Consider the following 21222-nt stretch of genomic DNA (forward strand, 5'->3'; position numbering starts at 1 on the left):
GTGAAGGGGGAGGAGTAGAATGGTATTAAAGTGTAGGATGAAAGTGAGTAGGGCCTGCTGAGTAGGGATTGAAAAGGAAGTACAGTTTAGAAAGGTGTTTCGAAACAGTGCTTCTTGTAAACCAACCTTAACCGATAGAATATCTTAAATAATTAAACCATGACCACAATAATTAAAAAACACAATAAAAATAAGAGTTTTTAAAATATATAGAAATCCTACGTCATGTTAAATAATAAATCTTGGACAATGTCGCCGCGTCAACATAGCCCAAAAGTTTTTATTTAACATGACGAGTACCCGCGAAAGTTTTAACGAAGAAGAAATACTATGATTTAAAATAAATTGATGGATATTGATTGTTAACACTCTTAATACCTTTTTATATTTACGTTGCCTGTTCGCTCACGCTTAGCATTAAAGACGACGCGTTCCTGTTTATACCGCGACAAAAACAAATGCGAAAAAGAATTAATTGATCAGGAGTCAATGGGCTCACCGGTACAGTGAGCCACTGCGCATGCGCACGGACATTCTGTGAACTGTCGCTCATCACTAAATAGAGTAATTTGTTGACCTTCCCCTGACACCTAGAGAAGATCACATCCTCTGGTTACACCCTCCTTCACCGTCCGGTGGTAAAGTGGATTTTTGGAATTCGGAGGGGGGGAAGGGGCGAGTCAAAGAGGCCGTCTACTCCACGAATAGAAGCACGGGCGGATTTTTCGGGCGTTGCGCCGCCGCGGAACGACTCGACACCCCTCTAGAGGCAAGTCGAGGGGAGGAGGCAAAAGGGGGGGGGGTTGGTCGCGAGACATCTCCTCAGCCGTGGAATCAGGCGGAAAAATAAGTGATGGGCTTCGGGAGGGGAAGAGAATATGTGTTGGCGGTGCCTTCCTTTTGTCTCCGCAACATTTTCAACTCGCTCACGTTTCCCTCATGCATCTTTCCCGAGAATCTCGACTCGTTCTCCTTCGCCCGGGTTCGATTAAGTTTAAAAACACACATATACCTCGTTCAGATTACGATTGTTCCATCGATCGTTGGAACTATCTTACAACCACACTACGATGCTTAAAACCTGTGCTGCCCTCCAGGGCTGAAATCTAAAGTGAACGAGAAATTGACGGTTAGCAAAACTGTTGAGGTATGTATAACCTATATTACCTATAGGTTCAACGCGTATTTAACGTATAACTTTTATTCCGCCCATATTCTTCTTCACTTGAGCAAATCGATGAAAAAAAATAGAGCGATGGGAGCTTCACAAACTTTTCGTCCTTCTCTTGTTGCTTCCTCCTCCGGTTTCGCAGCGCCTAACCATCGTAAAGTGGCAACGTTCGGAACTACGTGAACTATTGTCCGGACATGCATACACACGACTAGTTCTGCCAACTGTCGTTTGGACGATCGCTGGGCCAATCGTATTCTGAACAGGGCGATACTCTGAATATGTAGAGGAGACTCCATGCCTTAAGGCTGCTGTACACGGTGAATGATCATGCTGAATCAGTGGTGTAAATATGGGGGGATGAGGGAATAGATCCCCCCTCCAAAACCTCAGAGGAATAAAAAAAAACATTTAAAAATATTGTCTAAATTCGATATATAATAACTGCATCTGCTAAAAGTTAAATATTAAGTGCCAAAATGACGTAAAGTATATTTCCAGGCATGTCATTTTTCAAAATTTTACCGGAGTCCCCGTTGCCAGGGGAGGAGATCCCCCCCCCAAGAACCCCCAACCTCACCCCCAAAGGATGTTCCTAGTTACGTCACTGTGTTGAATGATCACGCGAATGAAATCATTAGCCGTGTGTAACGGAAAAATTCGAGAATGAACCGTCTAGCAATGAAAAATTGAGCATATTCTACTATTGTTGCTCGCATGATCCCATGAATGATGGCAGTGCGAATGATAATTCAGTATGATTATTTACCGCGTATAGCGGGCTTTAGGAACTTGATTTATGGTTCCACATAGCGCACGAATACAAATTTCGGCTAACATCCCTTATTTTACGAAGAGCTGATATCGCGGTTGTAACATGGCATAAACAAGCCACCATATTGTTTTTATATAATTTAAAACTGACAATGGTAGTGAGGGACGGGGGAATTGTTGTGAAGGAAAACGGGGAGTTGGGTATAGAGAGTTGAAGGAGGCAGACGTGTTTAAAGGATGGATCGGGATAAGGACTAAGAAAGGTGGCGGTGTAGCAGAGAAAGGAAGAGAAAGCAGAGAAGGGGAGGCGCCTACGAGAGGAGAAGAGAGCGGGAGGAGAGGAATATAGCGGAACTCAGGATCCACGCTGATGCAGTTCATGGCGGTGGTTCAGAAGAGTGGTGGTGGTAGATATAAATGGAATTGTGATATCATGGTGGCTTTTGATGTTGGTTTTATGCTCTAAGTTTCAAAATATAGAGTTTGTTTCGAATTGTATTGGAATTATTTGTTTATAAAGAAGAGAGGAGATTTTTAAAAAAGTTACACGGTGAAATTCAGATCTCTCTGTCGTCAGCGACAAAAGTAACGACTTTCGTAAACACATCTAAGTGCGCGTGGATGAAAATACAATTTGTAGTGGACTAGAGAACCATCTCGCATTATTTTCATGGGGAATTTACACATGAGCTCTAATTCCGCGCTATTCCATTATTACCACCGAGAAACTGGAAAATTGTTGTAAAAAATCTTAGTACCTCATCGTCAGCAATCAAAATATTATTGGACTTTCCATGCGATATTTTAACCCTAGAAGTGCACACTTCTTTTTTCAATCATAAAGTGCACACTGGGGTCCAGCGGACCCCATAACTTTAATTTTTTTTAATTTCAACCCCCTGATATTTTTTTACTATTAATATAGTAAATATCATTAATAGAAGTGTTTCGTACACAAATATGTAAATATAAGTTATTTAAACATATTAAAATGAAAGTAAAACAATATTTTTCATTCTAAAGACATAAAAATTCTTTACGAAAGTCACCAATCCTACTTTTATTTACTCTTACGAATGATTTAGATGTACAGACAAATAGTTTTAACAGCTTAAGTATTACATTGTGTAGTTCATGTAAAAAAATGTTTTATATTTTTTCTTTCCATAAAACGTATTAATTTTAACAATTGAAAACAACAAAATTTTCCAGTGTATTTAAAAATTTTTTTTTTCACAAATTTCATTAGGACTTCCTATTGCTCCAAAATGTACATTACTATTATTTATTTTACAGGTAAAATATAAATGTTTAGAAAAAAATGCTTTGTTGTTAATTTCTCACTCCAGTACAGGTAGTAAACTGATAACTTCGGTGCTCGTCACACATCGGAGCGCGGCACGATGAGCATATAATTCTTGTTTTTCTGTCTCTATTCCTTGGGCATGAGCTGCATCGTATTTTGCTGTGAAGGATTTCAGGTTTATCAATTGCTGATATTTCAATTTTTAAAATTTCCGCAATAGTATTCCTGATTGAAGAACGCAGGTTTTTTTTTCAAAATCCATTGATGCAAATGAGGTTTGATGAGTGACAAAGCCAAGTTTTCAAAAATGTTCTCCGATTTATTTTTTCATTACTATCAATATGAGAGTAAAGAACCATTGCGTTTACACCAGCTTGGTCTAGCATGCCATAGAAAATCCGCATTGGCCATCGAAGGGTTTTTCTGGCTGTTGTATATTCATGACACAGTTGATCAAATGTGTCTGTTCCTCCTTTAGTGGCATTATACATGCAAATAATCTCGGGCTTTCCATTGTCTTCATTTATAGCTCCATCCAAATGAAAATATGACAACAAAAGCACTATTTTATTTCTTTTCGGTGTGAAAGACACCAGGGTCATGTCAGGGTCAAAGGCAAATCGTGAAGATTGAACAACAGTTTCTTGTAAAATCCACTGGAATTTGACGCTTGTTTTTACGAATGGTGCCCACCATCGTTATTGAATAATCTTTTAGCATCTTCTTTACGAGCTCAACAGAAGTGAACCAATTGTCGCACGTAATATTTCTATTCGTGCCATGAATTGGTGTTGATAATGTCCGTACATAATATGTCGGAACAGTTTCATCTGGATTGGTAACTACTTTTCCTATGTAAGGATAGGCATTTACCATGTAAAACGTTTTTGCGTAATTCATCATTACAATTTTTGTGCCATACTTATCTGGCTTTCCTTTCATATATATCCGAAAGGGGCAACGGCCTCAAAAACCGAGAAGTTGTTCATCTACAGTACAATACTCATTAGGAGTGTAACATTTCTTGCAATTATCTACAAACCCTTCCCAAATTTCACGAAGTGGCGCAAATTTATCGATCGTTCTGCGCTGCATTCTCGTATTTTTATCATCAAAACGCAAGGTTGACAGCAAAAACAGGAATCGGTGAAGAGACATGGTGCATTGATACAACGTAGATCCAAACTCAGTTGACCACAGTTCATACAAATTTGTGTGGCACGTCTTCTGCACCCCAGAAAAATATGGAAGTCCAAAAAAAAAGCCTCAATCTCCTCAACATCTACATCACCGTGGTACGATTGAAGAATTGTGACATTTTGACGCTGCCGTTGTATTTCCTCATTTGTGTGCGTCATTATTTTATTTCGTAAAGCGCTATCCAACAGTAATTCCCAAGCTTGCCGGGGAGTTTTGACGTCGCGCGCTGCTCCTTTTGATCCAGGCAGATCCGAAACCAAATTTCGCTCTCTCTTTCGATCTCCAAATGATTTCAAACGTCAATGTTTGATGAATAGTTTACTATTATGAGTAATATATGTTCAACACTATTGCTCTACAATCAATTCCATTGAAGTTTGTTCGTACTTCTTTCTCTCCGATGTTCCTAAACTATTTGCAAAAGAGGAAACCAAGATATTTCACAAAAAAAGTTGATGTCCTGAAATATCCCAAAGTGATAAAAAATGATAAATGACATTTTAAATACTATAAACGTATAAATACGATTACAACAAATGTATTTGCAGCAAAAAAGGCAATGAACAAATGTGTTAATTTTTTTTCGCAATTTCAAAAAAATTTCATGAAGTGCACACTGGGGTCCAATGGACCCCAGACCATTTTCAACATTAAATTATAAAGCAATAAGCGCGTTGAAAAAATCACCACACACATGAAACTTTTACTAAGACATAAAAGGAAATTTACATTGGTATGAGCTTTCAATATTTTGTGCATTACAAAAGTTACAGCAAAGAAAAAAACTCCTGGGGTCCACTGGACCCCAGTGTGCCCTTCTAGGGTTAATATTGCAATTGACAAAAAATCTGAATATTTTACACTTCTCAATGGCATTTCCTACTTGCGAGTTGAAGAAATGTAAGCTAAAATTAAAGTAAAAAAAGACGTTTTTACGGTAAACAGATGCGAAGCACAACATAACGGTTATTATAAGTCTGCAATTTAGCTACGTATCCATAATAGCCTTTAGGCATCCTGTGTTATAGCATATCTTACTTTATTTCTCATCGAATCGCTTAGCGATACACATCAAAGTTTTAATCGCGTAAGGTCTGCGTATTTTCAGTCAATATTTTTGACTGAACTGAGCCTGAACTGAACCCTGACTAAACCTGAACTTAACTAATTCTTCGCCCTGAATTATAACCATGAATTAAATAGATGTGTAGTGTGATGGATTTTTCTCATTCACTATGATGGTTTCCTCAAAATCCCCTCACAGCTCAGCAATATTGTTTATCATAAATCGTGAATTTTACACATACTTGACGGAGGACTTGTCTCGCCTACCCTCTTGCAAAGAAAAAACATTAAGATTGTACGTATAAATTTTGCTAGAAATTTACAGCTAAATTTTTCGAGGAGGAACAAATAATAGCCGAGAATAAGTTGCTAAAAATATTTCCGCTTAAAATTCTTAAAGCTAATATCGCGAAATCGTGAAGTATTACAACCTGCAAGTGTTACTGTAATTATTCTCTTTAATGTTGTGACATTAAAGATATTACCGAGGCAATTAGCCCAAGATTTATATTTACGATACACCTGATAAGTTGTCGAAGAAATTCGATCTGAGTATAGAGGAAAATATATAAAATAATAAAGCCGCTCTTTTAATCATACATGGCCCGATTTTACTCGAGAAATGTTAGGAATATCAATAATTATGTTGTTTCATAAAGCGTTTTGTGAAGCAGCAGAGGTATCTGTTACAAATTATTTTAATTCTCAATGAAACTACCTTCAAGTACATTCCTCCCTGATCAGCAGACTAAAAGCGATAAGGAAAAATTCCACACAGCTATACCTTTAACCTGAGTGTGGTTTAAAGGGTCGATACATTTATTGCTACTAAGAAAATGTTAGTTCTATATTACTCTTATGAATTCAAGAATGGCGATTTCTGGAAAAAGTAAGCAAGCGCATTTGATAGATTCGGAGTAAAAACTAATAGGTACTGACTTATTCAGATTATCTTATCAAATGCAGAAGCATTATGGACATACGGGAAAACATTGTTGAGCAAACTTGTTTTTCATACTTTAACGAAATATTAAGTGAAAATGACCATCATACATGTGTTTCAAGCTTTTCTTGATGAGAGGAATGTATTTCAGTTATTTAATTAATTTAATTTGTGATATGACAGGCTTCAACGCTTTGGCGTCCTTTAGAATATAACTAGGTAATATAAAACATAGTACCTACAAAGTACATATGAATGGAAATGTTAATTTGTGGAAAAAAACGTGTGCCTCTGTAGCTTTGGTAGACCGTAAAAGCCAGCTATTAGGCGTCATGCACGTGATTTTTAACAGTATCCTTTGAAAACTTCCTGAGAGAATTTCGGGGAAAATCTTCGGTGCATGGAATTCCTCCGGTAGCCGGACAAAAACGTTTGAGGAAATGACTGGAGACGTTTGAACGTCGGCACACGCGAAACCACCACGAGGAGAGAGGGATGGGAAGGGTGGAGAGGAGGCGACAAATTGAAAAAGGTCGCCGGGGGGGAGAGGGTGTCGAACAAATGAGCGAGATGTTCCGCTGAGGGCGTAGAAAAAACATGCGGAGGGTGGGGGGGATGCGAGAGAGGGGCGGGGGAACTAATTTTAAGGAGGAGGGGGTCGAAGGAGTTGAAGGATAGAGGGGGGATGAAAAAGCGTGTGGCGAGGAAAAGATTTTCGAGACACTGTGAGAATACCGCCTGAGATGGTGCCTCAAAGTAAATCAGAGCAAGATGGATAGTCGACTTTGGCGCATGCAGCCAACATCATTACTTCTCAAGCCAGTTTTACACGGTCCATGTAAACGCTTCAACGCTCTTGCGTCTTTTATAATAAAACGAGGTAATTAAAAACATAATTACTAAGAAAGATATCTCGATGGCTCGGTTTGTAGGGGAAAATCGAGGAGTCTTAGCTTTCGAATGTGTTTGGACATAGGTGGAGGCGCCACTTATACTTAAAGAAAATTTAGTATCCTTTACTCATTTTGCAGCCCTTGATTGCGCGCCGCAAATATTTCGCTTGTGCATGAATATATATGCACTAAGTGAGAAAATACTTTATTATTACAAATGTATCATTCTTTTTTGCGTTCTGTCGGATTAAATGATTATTCCGATAGAATTTACTTTGTACTTTTTACCATACCTATACTTTGTACTATACCTACTTCCGTACCTTTCAATCTTTGATGAAAGGAAGGATACGCAACACTCCTGAAGTAGGAAAATCAAGTATCAATATGACGGATTGTATTTTTCCGTGATTACCTGACATATTCTTTGCTTAAGAGGATGCATCGCTCCCTATCGGTCGAGTGTACTTCCGTTTTATTTTTATTATTTTATTTATTTATTATGACTTCCTAAAAACGTAAGCTTCAGCTTTAAAATTTCTGAGTGCATGCAAGAGACCCTTTTCAATTGTTAGTACTATCTCATATATCATAGTATTGAATATAAAAAATAATAAGGGGAAGAAAATAATAAAGAACATGTTTAAAATTTGAGATGCATAATAATGTTGACATGAAATATGATTCTATGAACCTGAGAATGCTAGCCCACTACGTTTTGAAAAAAATTCTCGTAGTGCGAGGTGGCCCATGTTAGAACTCGGGCCACCTGCCCTGAATGTGTGCTACTCACACGCCTGGCTAAGTCTGGGAGGAGATCTACCCTCACCTATCTTAACCAACCTTTCGTTTGAATGACAGAGTGAGAGAATAATAGCTTTGTTCTTCCATATATAAAGCTTTTGCTATCATAAAAATAGTTAAGTCATTCATCAATTTAAAAAGTAGATTGTTTTAATAAAATTTATGAAAAAATACGTCAGACCGTTAACTACATCGCTAATTTTATTTAAGTTTCATTTCATAATCCAGTAAAATTTCACGAGGTAGAGCCTGAAAGTATTCAATAAAAGAGTTACTGGTTGGTAAGTAAGATCGCCGGGAAAGTAGTAATGTGTCTCGAATGGGTGTGGTGTGGTTGGAAATCTTGAAGAGGGAAGGATGAAAGAGAACGGGGGAAGAAGAGAAAAAAACGGAGAGATCAGAGTCTTGGAGGGAGGAACGAGATGGTTAGGCCGAAAGACATATTACCACACACATGTTGTCTGTTATAGGATCGCAAACGAGAATGCGGGGATGAGAGAAGAGCAGGGAATGGGGTGGGGGTTCAGGGAGGGGAGGAGGGAAGAGTGGGGGAGTTTGGGGTGTTTTAGAGGGGGGTGGAGCTGCGTCGTTCATGAACGAATCGTTCAAAACGAACGATTCAATTGAATGAATGGAATTAATTGAGCCATGACTCTCTCGTGAAATCGTTCAAAATTATTGCAAAGCTCATAATGAACGATGAATAAAATCCAGTTTAGTTGTTTGTGGATGGTTGCGTCGCTAGGAAAATCGAGTGATGCAACTGATAGTCGAAACTAAGTATATGACTCATTCTTATGAACGATTTGCATTTATTAGATTCAGATATTGTCAGATTTTGGTTTGTGAGAACCATGTTTTAATGGGACGATAGGTTTATCTTTATTTACCGACTTTTAAATGTGGGATGGATATTATCAATCCAATTTAGTTGCCTGGAGGAATAAATTTTTTTCACCTTGAACTTATATATAGACTTCGTTCGGTGTATGCTTGACTTGGATTGAAATGAAATAAACTGATTTCCTAGAAACTTATCTGGTATATTATTTAAAAAAATTTGCATCCAGTACGTTTTCGTCATGAATTCTTGAAAAGAATCGTGAATTACTGTCATTTCGCTCATTATTTCGTTTATTCAACGATTTAAGGTATCGAGTCGCTGTTAAAGCCGTTTTAAACGGGGCAAATAATTGCGCAGGTTAGAACTGCATTAATTTCTCATCATTCATAGCCGAGACAGAGAAGGATATGAAGAAGACTTTGACAAATATGGAAAGAACAATGGCCAGATATCAGCTGAAAATCAACAAAAAGAAGACTAATATATTAGTATGCAGAAAAAGGGAGGAGGCTAAGAAAATATTAACCAAGGAAAGTATAAGCTTGAAGAGGTGAAAGAGTTTTCTGACATGGGAAGCCGAATTACCAACGATAGACGAACAAAGAAAGAAATAGTGAGTACAAGAGACGCTACCTGCTTTCCTGCAGCACATGAACAGCCTCCATCCCAATATCCAATTTACTATGGAAATGGAAAAAGATGGGTGCCTCCCATTCCTCGACGTCCTTATCCGCAGAAAAGAAGACGGAAGCTTAAGTCACAGAGTATACCGCAAACCAACGCATACGGATCTACCTATATCTCAACGGACTTAGCCACCATCACCCATCTCAACGAAATGCAGTGTTGACTTCACTTTTTCACCGAGCCAAACGCATCGCAGATGAGGAGAGCCTGCCGCAAGAGATAAACCACTTACGAACTACATTCCAACGAAACGGCTATGGGAAGACAGAAATTATGAAGGCCCTTAAAAGGACCTTTCAAGATCAACGCGCAACAAAAGAGTTTTTGGCTCCTGAAGATAATGACAAAGCTAAGCCCATTGCCAAGGCTGCTCTTCCATATGTTTCCACAATCTCGGGGAAATTGTCTCGTATTCTCAGAAAACGCAACATTGAGACAATTCACAAGCCACCAGGAAAACTACGGAGCCAACTTGTGAAGGTTAAAGACAGAATGGGACTCAAGACCTCTGGCGTCTACCAAATACCCTGTGAATGTGGAGATAGCTACATTGGGGAAACAGGAAGAACAATTGAAACCAGGATATCAGAACATAAGCGGTGCATTAGACTTGGATACCCGGAAAAATCTGCCGTAGCCGACCACTGCATTAAAAACAATCACACCATCAAGTTCAATGAAACAAAAATCCTCTGCAAGGCAAAGGGATATTGGGACCGCCTTACAAAGGAAGCTATCGAAATACGAATCACAAATAATAAAATGAATAGGGACGCGGGTTTCAACCTTAGCAAATCGTGGAACCCAATCATAAAAAGAATGGGTAAGCTGAGAGGAGGAGAGGACTCTAAAAAAGACTGACCAATCACGGACGACCTGACCTCCCCAACGGCGTATATAAGCCCGGCAATAACCAGGTCCATCATTCGCCCTGAAGACGATGGCAGAGAAGGCCATCGAAACGTTGGCAGCAATGGCCATCATCACCCGGCTGATTTCCCGAGAAGATTTCATCAACAGCATTCGCCGGGAAAGAACCAAATCCTTCTTCATCAAATGGATTGACCGTGTAAGTTACGAGGAAGTGCTAAGAAGAGTGGGAGAAAAGAGAAGCTTTCTAAAAACCTTAAGCAGGAGACGGGACAACTTAGTTGGCCACATTTTGAGGCAAGATAAAGACTATCGTTGAAGAACAAGTGGAAGGTAAGAAGGGCAAGGGACGGCCCCGAATGAATTACATAGGACAAGTTATGGAGGATGTAAAAGAGAAGAAATATGTAGCTATGAAAAGGTTGGCGGATAGGAGAGAGGAATGGAGAGCTGCGTCAAGCCAATCTTAAGATTGTTGACTAATGATGATGATGATGGCCTGAAATTGCGCTGATGCACGAAAGAAATTAGAAAGGCTATTTTTCCATCTCACGTCCATGCATTATCGCATGCGTTCTAGCAACGGACGCAACGTTGACTGCGCCTTCGTAAAAAAAATACTAAAACAAAAATAAATTTTACTAACGGAAAAGATAGTTTTTGATACATAATCGAAAGAAACGGAGAATAGTGACCTTATTGACATTGAGTGAGTCTGAGGTGGAAAAAAATTGGGTAAACAAAAATTGGGAGTTGGGTAAACATTACACACGTCAGATAATACAATCACGTTCCCCGTGTCAAACGGCTCATTCTCAAGAACCGAATCATCAAAATCAGCCGAAACTCCCAGCTCGTGTGGAGAGAAGGGAGTGAGGAGGAGGAGGTGGAGGCGGCCTCTCTGGATAACCCCGCGGTGTTAAAATAGTGTGAGGAGGGGGACAGGAAGTGGAGGGGAGAGGGAACAGGAAGGGATAGAGGGGGTGGTTGCAATGAGGGGGAAAAATAGTGGCTCTCGTCTTCCAAGGCGGTGGAGAGATGGAAGGCGACGAGGTGAGCGATGAGACAAATTGGCCATCCCGTGGTGGGGGCAGGCAATCTTTTTCATCTCCTCTGCAACTCGCTACTCCCCTCTGCCACCTCGGACGTGTTTCACTATAGAGTAAGAGATACGCGCCGTGAATTGGTCCTCCCGTCAGAGCTTATATATAAACACAATGAAAAAAAGATGGAAAAACACGCTTTTTCCAAAAAAAGTATAAAAAGCACTAACAAGTGAGCATTAAGCTTTTCATCAATCGGAAAGTAAAGCGTGGGTACTGATTAGGTGCATTAGAAATGAGTTTAGAAGAGCCTGATACGTAAGTATTGGTACGCAATAATATATATGTCAATTTCTACGAGTGACAAAACGCTTATTTTTACGCAGTTGGAACAAAAGAATGCATTTTTAATCTTTTATATTTTTTTTCTTTTTAGTGGTATACCATGTAATCAATTAAGCCAGAGCCGTTGAAGAATTTTCTACAGGAAACATTATATTTGACGCGATATATTGAGACATTTTTAAACTATTTTTCCGCATAGAAATTTGGTTAATAATATAGAGCACATTGGAAGAAAATTTCGAGTTTTAGATTAAAATGCTATTAGAAGCAAAAGTGTGTGGAAAATTTCAACCCGTTTCGAAAATTCGAAGTGGTTTGAATTTCAACTACAATATCCTATCAATGAAACAGACTAAAGGACGAAGCAAGTTAAGAGAAAAACATGCAATAAAAACTGATTTTGTGAAGGGTCTGACTTAGTCACGTACGAGTTCTGGCGTGCGGATTGCGTTGTCTACATTTGTTGAACATTATCACGCATTGCGGAGCAATATCATTACTTAAATCAACTTTAATGTTTATTTATTAAGGGCTGAAAGTTATAAACATCATAAGTTGTAACCAATAGGGCCATACTTACAAAAAATTCTCGTTTATAAGTGTCTATTGCCAAATTCAGCCTGAATTTTCGCAAAATTTAAAAACTTAAGGTCTCTGGCGGCAGGGGTTAATATTATCCAATTTTGAAAGTTATTCATTTAAAAGAGGCGAAATACGTAGTTGTGAAAAGATTACACACAATTTTATTTACAAAATACCGACCCGGTTTCGACACGTAGTGTCATTATCAAGGATTAGCTGACTGGGGAAGTGAATGGAAACCTGCATCACACCCATCTCAGGATTATCTGGGATGATCTGGGACCCTTATATCAGACGGCAACTTTTCCAGCCAGGGAAAATTTTATCTCGAAAACAAGAAAATTTTCGTCCCACCTTAATTAATAAATGCAATTCGCTCCTTCAGTGGTTCAACCCGAAGGTAAATTTGAATAGGTAAGGTAGAGCTGACCTCCAACTCAGCTACAGGTGACTGAATATAATACATTCAGGGAAGGGGGCCAGTTCCTTTCCGTGAAGCACTTCGGAATTTGAAGAATTTGTCAGGGGATGTCTGTAGACTTCACTCGGGATTTGAGCCCTAAAAATATTCAATAAAATCGTGGGAGACTACCGAATTTAGTACTGAAAGTTAACTACTCAGTTCTGATGAAAAATTTCCTTTGGAGTAAATACCGCCCCACTGAGGCATAGCGATGCAAAAGAAGGACGATTGGTGTGACTAACCTTCCCAAAGCAGGATTTTCATGCTGACGTTAAGCGGGAATGTGCCCAGCTGTTTGATGTTGGGGTGGGAGAAATATTAAAGCCATTAACCCGTCAAGTGTGAACTCGTGTGGCCAATGGAGCCGCAAATTCAGCACCGTTCCTCTGACTATGGTTTTATACTGAAAACAACTGTGATGGAACCGCCATAAAGTTTTAAAAATTCTCTAGATATCTGTTTTTCGAGATTAATAAAAGGCGATCTCCACAGTTTTGGGTGTATACCTGCGATCCAGAAATTTTACTGTTGTCAATTATTTTTAAAATACTTACTAAATATCGTACTTATTTTGAACTTATGAAAAGAATAGATAGCTATTCCAAGTCGAAAAGCAAAGAGCAATGAACCATGGTGAATCCATTTAGTGTGGCAATATATAGTTTTAAGTGTGGAATAACACTTAAACCTACACAATAGTCGGAGAGTACCGTGTACAATAAATGTATAATCTCGTGTTGTCTCCTATAAAGTTAGTTAAGGAGAAATCTCCTTCATTATCAAAAGGCAAATCTCTACGATCATTTGTGCAGACAGATTAGCCCCTGTATGATTAACCAATGAGGAAGTTGTTCCCAACATTCGGCCAGATTACTGACGTAAAACTGTTTATAATTTCACATGAGGAGTTCATCTATGACATGGTTTTCGGCTAGTTGTTCTAGGTTGCGCATGCGCAGCACTACTCACGCGACGTGTGACGCCAGGGTTACAGGGCCCTCCCTGAAAAAAGTTTTGTGGTTGAGATCAATTTTTTGCCCTAGTAAAGCGCATCTGCTGTTTACATGATTAAAGATAAACCTTGAAAACACCAAATGAGCCTTTGGCGTCAATTCCAGCTCCTTACCAAGCTTCACTCTTTCTGGGGTAGGATTTATTCTATTCAGTGCGAGAGGGTCGATTTACGGATAGGAGAAGGACAAAACAGCCTTCTGCGGTTCGGGACGATATACAGAAGCTGAAGAGATAATTACCAGATCCATAACCACAGAAACCACACCGCTTGAATACGAACTTTCAAGTAGTATATCTTACGTTTTCATTCTATCTCATGTCACACACCAAATATAATTACATTAATATAATTAATAGCAGCAGGCGTAACTTTAAGGAAATCCTTTATCGTAGGAATCGAAGAAATAAAAACTTGGAAATGTGTACGTGGTGATTTATTGTGACGGACCATGGTTCCGTTACAGCGTAATATTATCAAAATTTTCACCTTGATAATGCTACCCTGTAATGAAACCATGGTCGGTCAAAATAAATCAAAATGTATAAATAGCCAAGTTTTGATTTATTCAATTCCTAAAATATAATAGTGATACTAGTCCAATAGGGTTTCATAGTAATTATGATTTTAAAAGCTAAGTCACTGGAAAAAATAACTGTCTAAGTGATCTACTTCCACATAATACCACGCAAGCCGCCTAAAATGCATGTGGCAGGGGGTGTAAGGACACCAGTCGTTTACAAATAAAAAGGAAGCGCTCTAAGGAAATTACGACTAGCATTTATTTGTACTCTAACGAGGTTGGTACTAGCGTTTATTAAAGTCCTTTATGGTTCGGGGGAAAACGAATTCCCATATCTATCCGTTCGACAAAACATCTTTCATAATTAATCGCATTTGTCGGACCTGGAAATATAGTGTGGCTCTAATATTATGTTCTCCGTGTCTTTCTTAAAGATATCCATTCTTAACTGTTCATTTTTTATGTGATGTTCAATTGTGATGCGTTGTATAACATTCTCAAAAGGGCTGAAAATAGATCACATGCTGTCTCAAAAATGTTTTTAAAATGCCATTCATGTATGCTATTTCCTCTGCACTCTATTCTTACGCACCCCAAGGTACCTTTACTTTTTCCATTACTTACCTTTAGTATGCATACTAATAATTGATGGATATCGCCTGTAGATCAAATCACCATTCCCTAGCTATTATGTTTTTGACATTGACCACAAGTTACACGAATATTTTACGAAGCTTCTTAATTCATAAATGGGTTTCATTATTTAGGATATTTAATATGTGGATGTACCAATGAAAAATCCAAGAGCCTTGAATATGATTGACTAATTCTTATGAATTTTACGTCACTTCCAATTCACAAATGAAATCATTCTCTAGGGCGATTGAAGCGAAATTTACGGTCGATTACTGACCCGTCGCATTAAAGATCATGGCTAAAATCATAATCGGCTGTCTGATGAGAGAATTATAGAGGGGCAACAAACAGTGGCCTAGTCTCGCGTTCAATGAGGTGTGGAAATGAAGGGTTTGTGGGAGTGTGATGAAATGAAAAAAAATTGACGCTCGTTTCCACATCACAGATCCGAGGAGGTTATGAGAGATATATGGCCAAACGGGTGTGTCTCATGGAAAGGGTTAAGGGAGGAAATTTAAACACGCGTAAGGCCGTGAAGGGAAGTTCGGGAGCGGAGAAATAGAGGGCCATTCCAGGGAATGTGTAGGCGATGTGTTTTTGTGAACAATGGTTAGCATGGAATGAGGGTTTTATGGATTATTCGGCCCCCGTAGTATATGAACTACATAAACAAGTTATCGAGGTGGAAAAAAATGGGAAAACTATAAATGAGGGTGGGTGGAGAGAAATAGTGAGGATACGTGGGCTAATTAATTTTGTGTGACCATCGTAACTCTCAACCGATCTCAAAGTATCTGTGTCTTATTTCGCAACGAATTAATCTTACTTTATCATCATGAATATTTCAGGGTATTTAGAGTGGAGTCAACCATCATTGATCCAAAATTACATTCCTTTCGTAATTTTTGCAACGTATATAAAGTAACATTCGTTTTTGCAACGTATATAAAGTATGGAAGTATTTTTTAAAATGAATCGCATGACTTGTGAATACATTGTTCGTTAATTATGCCTTTTCACAATTGGTTATTTTCATCACCTCTGTAGTCAGTACCTTTGCGGTTTATTCGATATTTTTCCCTAACTTTGCTCTCCACTACCAAATTCTCAAATATTCAAAGGGTCAATGTATATTACTTTGTTAAACTTAGTATATTGGTGAAGTATTTATTTATTTCTCAAGCAATGGCAAAATTTGGGGCGTGTTCCCAATTGGAAACCTGCTTGAAAACGCATTTAAAATTTTTGTTCTGGTTTTCTTTCATAATATCTCTTAGTTAGTTGTAAAATTTGTAAAATAAATTGAATGTCGATGGCTAAGTTCTAACAACAAGTATCTCAAAAATTGCACTTTTCAGGAGACGAAAAAAAACTATTTTTTTTACTGGTACACTGAAATTAAAAACCAAAAATTAAAAAAACTGAAAAAGAAGCATTCATTTGCAAACAAAGACTTGTTTTTTGCTTGTATTTTACTTTTTTAATGTTATTACACTTTATTTAAGATACCTGTCTCAAACCGGCCGAATTTGAGATACGTGTTGTTAGAACTTAGCCATCGATATGCAAAAAATAATAAAAATCAGTTGGTATGTTAGTTTGGTCTTTAAAGAGTTAAGATACTTTGAGTGATTATATGGACTCTACGAAAAACGTCAATTCATTCCGGAGAGGTATCATGGAATAACACTTTGAAATTATACTCCAAGATATCGTACCGTCTACTTAATTTTAATTTCACTAACTCTACTAGACGCGTTTCAACTGGCTTGCAGACATAATCAGGTACTAATCTACGAATAACTCAATTTCATTGAAAGTGTGCAAAAATTTTCAAATTTGTGCAGCAAAAATCGTAAACATTATCCCGTCGCCCCTTGCGCCAGGGAACCAGTTTTTTTGGGCCAAGACAATTTCAATCCCTAAAATAGTCTACTGAGCAATGCCGGAAGCTTTCGCGAGGACTATGTGGATGGTTCCATGTCAATACGTAGGTACACGGGCATATCGTAACCGAAAATTGCTTAAATTGATAACTTTCAGCTTCAGCGGATCAAAAACTCATTACAGGATATTTCAGCCAAGGAAAATGTTAAAACACTATCACAAACGTGTTCATAGGATGGAAAAAATTATGAAATTCGTAATTTCAAGGTACTGCAACAAACTTGCTAGTTTGAGCATTACTATTTCTCACACTTCCCGTGAGTTGATTTCATCGCTTACGGTTACGGAACGTCTTTATACGAACTGTCGCTTTAACGAAATATGTACTTAGCTACGAATCGTCTGATTACCAACTACCGCGGTTACGAGATGTCGTGGTTACGAACTGAACGTTCACGAGATGTCCATTACAAACAAAGGAGCCGCTTACTTATTGACGTGGTACCATGTGAAATTGGGTTCATATCGCTGGGTCCAAAATACGTATCCATGCGAATGTCGGCATTTTTTTCGGTTTGTCTGATTACCAACTGCCGCAGTAACGAGATGTCGTGGTTACCAACTGAGCGTTCACGACATGTCGATTACGAAATAGCCGCTTACATATTGACATGATACCGCGCGAAATTGGGAGCATACCTCTTACGCATCCATGCGAAGGTCGGCCTTATTTTGCGTTCGTATCCTGGTCTCTGCGTGGATGAAGATAGTGTGGAGGAAGGAAAGGATTAGTGGAAGACGGCGGAACGGAGGTTAGGGAGATAGTCGAGCTCAATGATACGGCCCGACCGAAATCGTGTGGCTGCCTCGTTGGAAACAAACATTTTCGTGTTTATTTTCACTCCGGCCTTTCCCTCTCCTCAAACCCTCTCCCCACCCATACTGAACACCCCTCGTACCACGGCGCTTGAACCCATTCCACTAAACCCCCTTGTCTTTCCCTTCCCTCTCCCCTTTCTTTATTTTCCCACAGAAATACATTTTTACGATATGAGGGGCGTGAAAAATTTCTACGAGCATAAATGAAGATAAGCCAAACAAAAGTAATTTTTTTGTGGGACGAGTCGCGGTGCTCGGGACATTTGACATTCCGGGTGTTAGATGAGTCTTGTGATGACTAATCTGGTTGTCGACCGGGTTAATTTCTCAACTATTGTCGACTTATGGAAAATTTGAGCACTAAACCTACATCAGTAAGCTACTTCGAGTCGTTTGAGAACCTTGTCAGCAATTTGTCTGCGCATACGTTAAAAGCGGACTGAAAACCACCTCACCTTACTTTTCGCTATATATCGGTGAAAGACCGGGAGCAAATAAATCGTTTAAGCTAAAAGCTAAAAACTGTAATGAAGAGGAAGAACGTTTAAATAGAACTATATATTTTTATCCCATTTTATGTGTGGAAAGATATGAGGAGACCTTGATTGGTTGAGAAAATTTTACATCTGTTTTCTTTAGGAACTTCAGCGACACCTCTTAGTTTTTTTAACGCCAGAATATTGTGATAAATGGCTAGAGTTTGAGCATGATCAAATGCATAGGGAGTAGGTACTTGTGCCAAGTTTAAGATTGTGGACAAAGATTTAATTATGGCCCCGTTTTTCCCCACAACTATGCTATGTTCTTTTATTCCAGTGTATTGCAGTGAGCCATATGCTAATTTGGACAAAAATATATTAAGGAGCTTTATTAAGGAGCTTTATTAAGGAGCTTTATTGGCTACTGAAGGCGGATTACTCACTCCGTACTGGTGTACTCACTCTGAAATGATTACATACTCCTGATTAACCGGTTTTATTTAGCCTATCACTTTGAAAAGGGGAAAAGGGAAGGGGTAAACCAGATTTTTAATTATTGACGATTGTGATTGTTTTTCCTTCTGTAAAATATTTCGGTAACTCGTCCCAAAATTCTGCATTGGTTTTCTCCTCGAAGCAGGGGCCTCTTGTGGCCACATGCCAGCAATCTCCTAAAGGAATTTGAGACTGTGAAACTTGGGGGGAAAACACGACTCCTGCGCCAAACAAATGCTGTCTCCCCGGATAACCCTGCAATCTCGAATCATCACATTCCTGACAGTCCATCTAAACCAAGAAATGGAGAATGCCTGGCTTTACCTTGTCACGGGGAGGAGAGGAAAAAAAAGCTGAAAACCTTCGCCGCCGGCCGGATATTGGCTTCTGCCACGAACTAATGAGACAGGTCAGGCCTCCAAAGAGCCATTTGTTCATCTTTTTCCTTTCGGGACCCGACTACTGGAAACCAACAACATGATGATAGCGGCAGCGGCCTCCTCATCTTCCTCTCGTGGTGTGTTGGGTCACGAGGCGATGTTAATTAGTGGAAAGGTCCTACGAATGTGACAGCCGCGAAATTGAGATCTCCGAGTGAGTGTTTGAGTGGCGGCCGGGTGTTTGGGTGAAAAGGTGCCGCTCTTCTCTCCCCGGTGTTGTGTGTGTACCAATAGGTTCACGCGCCGCAGCCAATGAGGCAATTTTCCAGCTGTCCGGCAAGTGGAGGGACTGAGGTGTGGGTCTGAGGGGGTGAGAGAAAGTTAGGCATGTGTGGAAGTTCGGACCGAAAAGTGTGGCGGCCGGGGTTCGGAAAGGGCCAAGCTTACAGAGGAACTTCGGTCTCGAATTACCGCTTTCTTTGAATAGATTTTCAATATTTTTAATACATCAGATGGTTTGGAAACCTTTCAACTCACCTAAATGTTGCTGACAATGATGTGCATACTACTATTGATCGGGTCAGCTGCTGAAGGATCCCGCCGTTTTTCGTTAACTGTATTTGGTTTAGAAATTAAATCTTCCTGTTTTCAGGGGAACTTCAGTTTCGAATTACTATATCTGTAACTAGATTTTCAATATTTATTGATGGTTTGGAGAACGTTTACACTCACCATAATGATGCTGTGTAACATATTGTGATTGATTGTATCAGCTTTTAACGAATCGCGTCACTTCTTTTGAATTGTATTTGGCTCACGGATAAAATCTATCTGCTTGCGGATGAACGTCAAATTTCTACTTCATGTTTTAAAATCAGCTCAAGCTCAATTAAAATGGTTATCAATAATTCTACTGACTGCAATTTCATTAATCAGAACCTTACAAAATTCATGACTTGAAAACCTTGCGACGCATATAGTTTTAACATCAAAAAAGAGAAATCTAGGGACCTGAACAAATTATTCGTCTTCAAAAAAACCAAAACTTTAGAAATTTTTGACACTTGTTATTCGAGATTAAGACCAATGCCTGCCGAACTTATTTGTAACTCATTGTTGATAATGACGATGTCTTCTGATAAAAGATCGGAGAGGCTTCAAGTGTTTGTGAAAATATCATTTTCGCTAAAATTGGACATTATCTTGTCTAAGGTTAGAATATTTAAAGCGTAAAGAGTATTTATAGTTAATTTATTTTCATTATTTATCTGTAACACCATGCTTTTAACCCAGTAGCGGATACAGAAAAAACTCAATGGGTGGGGATATAAATGTTTCTTGAACACTTTTATCGGAATGAAAAATAAATCGCATGCAAAGTTTGAGAAAATTTAATTTAAGCTAATTATACACATTTACAGGATAATACTATCCTATGACATAAAAAGTTACAATTGTGGTTCTGCTATATTAGGCAATGCAGGTGGCCACGAAAGGGGGGGGGGGCGTCCTCTGCGCCCCACAAATGTATCTGCTACTGCGTGGGGATATAAGTCTCAAATCTCGAATATTTTGGCTCCGCGACGTCATTTTTGCCTTACAAAAGGCATTTTGGAAACTAGCTATTAGTGTCATAACTCATAAGTTATGTCAGAGGGTATCTTCGTAAATGGTATCATTAGAATTTGTTTCCGTTTTTCCTCGCGTTATGGAGCGTGTTTGTTGACTATTCACTGTTCACCTTATCGTACCTCCCCACAACTGCTGGCTATTCGTAATGCACCCCCTGCGCTCATACTCTTCTCGCTGAATACCTTGTCTAACAATCGAAAACAAAGCAATGAGAAGGAGGGTGAAAAGTCGTCCGCCAACGGCAACAGCTCAAGTCAAGTAGGGAAATTTTATAGGTATACCCTCTTACACGTTATTCTCGCCGTGGAG

This window comes from Ischnura elegans, chromosome 4 (assembly GCF_921293095.1).
Source record: "Ischnura elegans chromosome 4, ioIscEleg1.1, whole genome shotgun sequence".
Classification (NCBI taxonomy): domain Eukaryota; kingdom Metazoa; phylum Arthropoda; class Insecta; order Odonata; family Coenagrionidae; genus Ischnura; species Ischnura elegans.